This window comes from Zingiber officinale, chromosome 2A, assembly GCF_018446385.1.
Source record: "Zingiber officinale cultivar Zhangliang chromosome 2A, Zo_v1.1, whole genome shotgun sequence".
NCBI lineage: Eukaryota > Viridiplantae > Streptophyta > Magnoliopsida > Zingiberales > Zingiberaceae > Zingiber > Zingiber officinale.
The window spans coordinates 54,819,502-54,828,915 of NC_055988.1; positions in this window are offsets into that span (position 1 = coordinate 54,819,502).

The window sequence follows — 9,414 nt, forward strand, 5'->3', positions numbered from 1 at the left end:
AGTGAGCTGGCAAAACTTCGCTCTGATACCAACTGTAACGCCCGCCCTTCTTACCCAACCAAAGGCGGCGCTACGTTCTTATACTACTTACGTACATGTTTTACTATAACAGCGGAAGAATAAAAACTTTAAAGAATTTAATTTATTAAAATAAGCATGATATCACAGATAAAATATGCATATATTGATTCTATAACTAATCATATTAATCTGTCCGAATCGTTCTTTGCCGAGCCACCACCACACACATCCTTATCCGCTCCTCCTGTTGCTCCTCTAGTTCATCCTGTTCTTTGATCTGCGGTACAAGGAAAGTAAGCTGTGAGCACTCATGGCTCAGTAAGTTCCTTTCCTACTCACTAAAACCGAAAATCATCGTATATTAATATCATGCGTAATATCATAAGCATATAACATACAAAGGTATCATATTCATATCATCATGGCATCATATCAAATCATTAGCTAATTCAAGCACATATGCAGGCAATGCATCATGAATTTGAAAACTTATACTTGTAAGTACTTGAAATTAATATCATTATCATTGGGGATCCCGGTTTGTACCACATACATCATACGTAGGTCCAAGGTAGCAAGTCTTGAACCCTACCATACATACATACTAGGCCCGAGTCTTACTCCATCGACCTAGGGCATCAGAAGCCCATTACTGACGAGGCCCGAGTCTTATTCCATCGACCCCGGGGCGTTTACGGAGCCCACCCTTGGTACAAACCATACAAAGTAATTTATCATGCATAACTATCATATCATATCCTTAACAATCTTTCATGCATTTCATTTTTCATTCTTCTCATTATGTATAGCATTTCATATGCTATTACATATCATGGCATTCACATAATTTCATTCTTCTCATTATGTATAGCATTTCATATGCTATCACATATCATGGCATTTACATATATTTCATTCTTCTCATTATGTATAGCATTTCATATGCTATCACATATCATGGCATTACATAAATTTCACATAAAAACATATAAAAAGCCTTGTACCACAGGTGAGGGGAAGCTTACCTTCTTCGCTTAAGTTTCCTAGAATTGAGAACTTGCTTGGACCTTTCTTCTTGCTTGCTAGGTTCGGCACCAATGGAGGGAAAGGAGTGGTTAGGTCTTTTGGTGGAGAGGGGAGGAAGAAGAAGCTTCTCCCTCTTGTGTTGCTCGGCAACAACAAGGAAGAAAGAAGAGGGAGGGAGTGAGGAGGAAGAGGAGCTTCCTTCCTCTTGTGTTGCTTGGCAACAAGAAGAAGAAGAGAGGGGGTCTCGGCACAAGAGGGAGGAGGAGAGGGAGAGGAGTGGAGGATGAATTTGAAGTCACCCCTCCATGCCTATTTATACTAAAATGAGGGGAGGAAATTTGACTTGATTCATCCTCCCCATTTATTCCTCTTCTTTATGATAGGAATATTCTAGAGATATGCCTTGTGAGTTCTCTCTTAATCTCTCTCTTTTCTCTCCTTTAATAAAATTTTCTATCTCTCCTCTTACAATATCCTCTCTTATCCCAATTGGTTAACACATGCATGCATCCACAAGAGAACCAAGGTTCAAAACTTGGTTATGCATATTTTTACTTCTTTTTCTTTTTAAGTAGAAAGAATCATTTCTTATTCTTAACTACTTAATCCTTCCTCTCTTTACTAATAATTCTCCTATCCCCTTTGGTATCCTATACATGTTCCCTACAAGAGATCCAAGGTTCAATCTCTCTTCTAACATTTTATTTTCTTTTACACATAATAATTCATATATATTATGCATTATGCATAAATATTTCATACATGTACATATTATCTCTTATTTCTTTCTTTTGTCCACATTAATTCCATACATTTTAAATCATGTATGGATGATTATATTCTCAACTTTATTTTTCTTTCATAAAGTTTTAATCATCTAAATCCATCTTAATATTTAACATAGAGTATTTACATCCTCTTTTCATTCGTACTCCCATTACCCTTCTAGGATTTCTAGGGGTGTTACAGTTTTAAAACTTTTAAAACTCTCTATTAAAACATGTGGCATAATTCAAATAAGGAAATTTTTAAAAATTAAAATCTCTCTTTTAAAACTTATAGTTTTCTTCAAAGAGAAGATTTTAAAAAATTCAAAACACCCCTCCTATTTGAATTAATCTTGGCCGGCCCCTACAAGCTTGGTCACCAAGCTATAGGGCCGGCCCCTATAAGAGGATGTGGCCGGCCATTGCTTGGTCACCAAGCAATGGTCCGGCCCCCTTCTTGGACACCAAGAAGAGCCTTACATTTGGATGGAGTTGAGGCTATAATGAGGCTACGTCAGGGACCTAGAGGTGAAATTGGTTTTGGCCTTCCAATGAGCTTGAGTATCCCGTGCTCGCCCCGAACACACAACTCAAGTTCATCGATAATAACTCATTCCACTAGAGAGTTATTACCGTACTACCGCACCAATCCCAAATTACATTATGAGCTCCTTCATATTATGAGTGTGTTAGTCTCCCTATGTTTAAGATTACGAATGTCCACTAATTAAGTAAGTTACTGACAACTTCACTTAATAAATATCTAGCTCCAAGAGTGGTACCACTTAACTTTATTGTCATGTCGGACTAGGTCCACCTGCAGGGTTTAACATGACAATCCTTATGAGCTCCTCTTGGGGACATTCTCAACCTAGATAAGTAGGACACAGATTCCTTCTATAATCAACAACACACACTATAAGTAATATCATTTCCCAACTTATCGGGCATATTGATTTATCGAGCTAAACCTCACCCTTTGATAAGTCAAAGAAATAAATATGAAATATATGTGCTTGTTATTATATTAGGATTAAGAGCACACACTTCCATAATAACTCAGGTCTAGTTCTTTTATAAGTCAGTACAAAAAGAACATACCTAAATGATCCTACTCAATACACTTAAAGTGTATCAATGTAATTTATTAGTCAAGTTAAACTAATACTTAATTACACTACGACTATTCTGATGGTTTGTTCCTTTCCGTCTTAGTCACGAGCAACTGTTTATAATTTATAGAGAACCGACAACATGATCTTCTGAGTGTGACACCACAATTCATGTTATCTACTATATAAATTAATTGAACAATTACATTTAACAAATAAATGCTAATATTGACCAATGTGATTCTTTTATTTCAACAAATAAATGTTTACAAAAGCTAGGCTTTTAGTATACACTCTAACAATCTCCCATTTATAATAAAAGTCTAAGTTGCCATATCTGTTGCCTTACATCTGATTCCCATCCCCTCTACATGCCGATCAAAAGCTTTCACCGAAAGGGCCTTTGTGAAAGGATCTGCTAGGTTATCTTCTGATGCAATCTTGGCAACGATAACTTCTCCTCGCTTGACGATGTCTCGTATCAGGTGGTACTTGCGCTCTATATGTTTACTTGCCTTATGAGCTCGTGGTTCTTTTGAGTTTGCAATTGCACCGCTATTATCACAATAAATTATGATTATCTTGGGCAAACCAGGAATCACATCTAAGTCCATTAGAAAGTTCCTGAGCCATACGACTTCTTTTGCTGCCTCAGAGGCTGCAACATATTCCACTTCCATGGTTGAGTTCGAGATGCATTTCTGCTTAACACTCCTCCATGTAATGGCTCCACCTCCTAGAGTAAACACATAGCCTGACGTAGACTTACTATTATCCCTATCTGATTGAAAATCTGAATCCGTGTAACCCACAGGGAGTAAATCATCTGCTTGGTAAACTAGCATATAATCTCTAGTCCTTCTCAGGTACTTTAATATATGCTTTACAGCTGTCCAATGTCCTTGTCCTGGGTTACTTTGATATCTGCTAACCATGCTCACGGTAAAACAGATGTCAGGTCTTGTACATAGCATTGCATACATAAGGCTTCCTATAGCCGAAGCATAAGGAACTGTCTTTATGTCCTCAATCTCTTTTGATGTCTTCAGGGACATCTCTTTAGATAAGGCTACTCCATGTCTAAAAGGTAAGAAACCTTTCTTAGAGTTTTGCATACTAAAACGAGCAAGGATCGTATCTATATATAAAGCTTGGGATAGGCACAACATTCTTTTCTTGCGATCCCTTATAACTTTAATCTCAAGAATGTGTGCACATTTTCCTAAGTCCTTCATATCAAATTATTTGGACAACCATACCCTTACGTCTGATAATACCTTGACATTGTTGCCAATTAACAAAATATCTTCTACGTATAGTAGAAGAAATACCACCACGTTTCGGTCACACTTCTTGTATACACAAGACTCATCCGGACACTGAATAAATCTATATGACTGGATTACTTCGTTAAACCAGAAGTTCCAAGATCTTGAAGCTTGTTTTAGTCCGTAAATGGACCGGTTGAGCTTACACACTAGATGCTCTTTGCCCTTTTCAATGAATCCTTCTGGTTACTTTATATGGATGTTTTCTTCAAGACTTCCATTAAGGAAAGCTGTCTTGACATCCATTTGCCAAATCTCATAGTCCATATGAGCGACAATGGATAAGAGTATCCGGATAGTTATGCATGGCTACCGGTGAAAAAGTCTCCTCATAATCGATTCCCTCTTTCTGAGTATACCCTTTCGCAACAAGTCTTGCTTTGAAGGTTTCTACCTTCCTATCTATCCCACTTTTCCTTTTGTAGATCCACTTGCATCCAATGGCTTTTACATCATTAGATGGTTTTACAAGCTCCCATACCTTATTAGAATACATAGATTCTATTTTGAAATTCATTGCCTTTTGCCAAGATACTGCATCTTAATCTTGGAGTGCTTCATCATATGTTCGGGGATCTGGCTCATGTTTACCTGGGATCAAGTTTGAAGACTCACCCAAAAACATGAATCTCTCAAGTTGCCTTACAACCCTCCCACTACGACGAGACGCTGTCTCTTGCTGTGTATCATGTGTGAAACGTGTTGCAGTTTCTTGTGGTACTTCATCTTGTACTGTTGGTACTAAAGTAGACGTGTCCTCTCTAATTTCTTCTAGAACTATTTCACTCATGGGCTTATGGTTCATTACTTAATCTTCTTCTAAAAATCGAGCATTGGTGCTAACAATGATCTTCTGATTTTTAGGATTATAAAACAAACCACCTTTCGTTCCTTTTGGATATCCCACAAACAGACAAACTTCTGTACGTGATTCCAACTTGTCAGTGTCTCCCTTCAGCACATGTGCTAGACTACCCCATATCCGGTATGATTCAGACTAGGCTTACGCTCATTTCATAATTCCATGGGAGTAGAAGGAATTATTTTAAAAGGTACCATATTCAGAATGTACACCATTATTTCTAAAGCATATCCCCAAAACAAATTTGGTAATTCTGAATAACTCATCATCGATCTAACCATTTCCATAAGAGTCCTATTCCTTCGTTCTGTCACACCATTTTACTGGGGTGTACCAGGTGCAGTCAATTGGGATTGAATCCCGACTTCTGATAAGTAATTCCTAAACTCTCCAAAGAGGTATTTGCCACCACGATCAGACCGTAGTGTCTTGATACTTTTTGTAACGCCCGCCCTCCCTGCTACTCAAAGGGACGGGGCTACTTACTTACTTAACTATTCCAGGATACATGCATATTTAAAATTTCTTTCTTATAACATAAAGCAGCGGAAATATCATAAAGTTATATTGGAATGTAACATAAATACAAATGGTTCATGTCAAACATAACAAAATCTTATAGCAGGTCTTATTTGTCTCAGCCGAGCCACTGTCACACACACCTCCTTGCCTCTCCTGCAGCTCCCTTAGGTCATCCATCCCTTGCCTTTATCTGTGGTACAAGGAAGTAAGCTATGAGCACACGAGCTCAGTAAGATTCTTTCCTACTCACAAAAACCGTATCTCAAGCATAATCATATAAGCATATCATCATTGAAAACATAATCATCCATCAATATGTAATGTGAGCATAGTTCCTGATCATAACATATCCCTATGAACCATGTTTCTAACATATCATAAATAAAAGGATCATGTGAGGTGAGTCATGAGAAACATAACATATCATTAGATTTCATGAAACATAAAAGGACATATCAAATATGAATGGGTGCATTATGCAAAATGTCCTTTTTAAAACATATGCCATGTTGAGTGCAAGATGTCTTTAAACATATCTTTTAATACTTAAACATAATATCATCATCATGAGGGCCCGGCTTGTACCACATACATACATAAATGCGCGCAATCCCTAGGACAGGGTAGCTAGCCCCGAACCTACTAGGGATCTAGACTCGTTCATAGTCCGTCGGCCTAGGGGCGTACTAAGGAGCCCATCCCTTTTTACTAGACCCGTTCATAGTCCATCGGTCTAGGGGCGCTTATGGAGCCCACCCTTGGTACAAACCATACAAAATAAAGTACATGTCATGCATATTATATCATCATAACTGTCATATCATATCATCATAGATGTCATGCTCTTGTCTTAACATGAAGAGTGCTCTTAATCCCAACTTAAGGGAAGCAACTCCTTGCCATTTTCTTATCATATCATAAGGCATACATTCTTGGCACATAGCCATCATATAAAACCATTATCATGCTTGGTTCATAAGCTTACATAAATGAGCATGCAACATAGTTGAAATCATACATGCTTGAGTACATAGTCATCATAAGAATCATATCATGCATATTTCATAACATACATAAATAAACATGTTACTGGTCTTGTCATAAAGCATGCATACTTAAACATAAAACATATCATAAGGGTCATCATCATGCATAATTCATGAGCATCCATAATTAAGTACATAAATTATCGTAGACAACCATAATCATACATGGAAAACATTTACTAGCATCTCCTAGTTCATATTCTAGTATGTGAGACACATAGCAAAGTCATGATTGGGTCTCTAACCCTAGTTTCATATGGTGGCCGAGAGTCACCATGCTAAGTTTTAGGTTACAACTACATATAAGCATGTGAACCTTAAATCAAATTCATGTCATAAGCTAATAAGAATATCATGAACATAGGTAGTAGGTTCTAAGCTTCCTAACCCTTTTAACTTAGTTGTGGCCGAACCCCTAAGAGCATGGAATTAAGTTCTACATGAGCATAAAAATAACAAACTACCTTCATATCATATCATAAGGAAAATTCATGGGCTTGCTAAGTTTAAGTTTAAACTTTCTTGAATCCTAGATTATAGTTATGGCCGAGAGTTCATAAAAAAATAACTTCTAAGCAACATACAACATGAATACTTAGCTAATTTCATAACATATCATAAGAAGTCTATGAACATACTAAATTAGGTTTGGAGCTTCATGAACCCTAAGAATTCATCATGGCCGAAACTTCATCAACTAGGAAATGAACTTCTAAGCAACATATAAGCATGAATTTCTAGCTAATTTTGTAACATATCATAAGAAAGTCTATGAGCATACTAACTTAGGTTTTGAGCTTCATGAACCCTAAAAAGTTATCATGGCCGAAACATCATACAACAAGAAGTAGACTTCTAAGCAACCTATGAACATGAATACCTAGCCAATTTGATAACATTTCACAAAGAAGCCTATGAACATGCTAAATTAGGTTTGGAGCTTTATGAAACCCTAAAACTCTATCATGGCCGAAACTTCATAAGATAAGAAGTAAACTTCTAAGCAACATGTAAACATGAATCTCTAGCTAATTTCATAACATATAATAAGGAGGTCTATGAGCATACTAACTTAGGTTTTTTTTTTTTTTTGAGCTTCATGAACCCTAAAAAGTTATCATGGCCGAAACCTTCTCAAGCAAGAGTTAAACTTCTAAGAAACATATAAACATAAATCTCTAGCTACTTTCATAACACATCATAAAGAAATCCATGAGCATGGTAAATTAGGTTTTAAGCGTCATGAACCCTAAAATTTCATCATGGCCGAAACTTCCTCAAGCAAGAAATAACTTCTAAACAACATATAAACATGAATCTCTAGCAAATTTCATAACACATCATAAATAAATCCATGAGCATGTTAAATTAGATTTTAAGCTTTATGAACCCTAAATTTTCATCATGGCCGAACCTTATAAAAAGAGAAGGTCAATAACATATTAATAAGAAGATCAAACTTAAACATCATACAACATAATTTTTTTTTAACTAAATTCATATCATAACATACTAAGATTCATGAGCATGGTTTCTTCTCTTTTTATTTTTATTTTCAAGAGTTCAAATCTTTCGAAAATACCGTAAGCGACTTGTACCACAGGTGAGGGAATACTTACATCCTTATTTGATTTACTTAAGGGGAAATATCTTGCTTGTGGAGCCTTCCTAGAGAGGGGTCCTCCTTTGTTTTTGGATTTCAGCAAGGAGAGGTGAGGAGAGATCTTGATCACGGTGAGGAGGAGGAGGGAGGAGGAAGAGGAGAAAATGAGTTTTCCTCTTTAATTTCCCTTTTATTCATCATGAGAGAAGGAAGGGAAAATGTATTTTTCCTTCTTCTTTCTTTTATTTCTCCTTAATGAAAAGAGGAAGCAAGAATCCTCTTTTCTTTTGGAGAGGGAGAAGGCAACTCTAACTTCTCCTTCTCAATGAAAAAGCTCTTTTCTTACTCTTAATTATATTGTTACTTCTCTCTTTAATAATAACTTCTCTTGGTCTATTGGTTAACACCTACCTATATCTAGTAAGAGGTCCAAGGTTCAAGCCTTGGTCATCTCTTTTTGGTTCTATTTTATTTTATTATTTTCGCACATTTACACAATAGGCCTATTTTTATTCATGATAAAAAAATATATCTAAAATCTTGCTAAGTACTCCATGGGTGTTACACTTTTACCAAGATGTTTTTCCACATCAGCCCTATATTCTTTGAACTTGTCAAAGCATTTAGATTTACGGCGCATCAGGTAAATGTATCCGTATCTTGAATAATCATCTATAAAAGAGATGAAGTATTTATAACCACCTCTTGTCTGGATAGATATAGGACCACACAAATCAGAATGAACCAGTTCTAACGCATCTTTGGATCTATACCCCTTGGCCTTAAAAGGTCTCTTGGTCATTTTACCTTCCAAGAAGGATTCGCATGTTGGAAAGTTTTCCAACTCTAATGAACCTAAGAGTCCATCGGCTACAAGCCTTTGAATCCTATTTAAGTCAATATGTCCAAGCCTTAGATGCCAAAGATATGTTTGGTTCATTTCCGAAGGTTCTTTTCTCTTATTAGAGTTAGAAGATGTGTTATTAATTTCCATATTTTGCTTTGTGGGAGAAATTGAATTTAAAGTGTATAAATTGCCAACCAATGCACCAGAACAGATAATCACCTTATTTCTCTTTATAACGACATTGCTACAAAAAGAAACTGAACATCCATCCAAATACAGT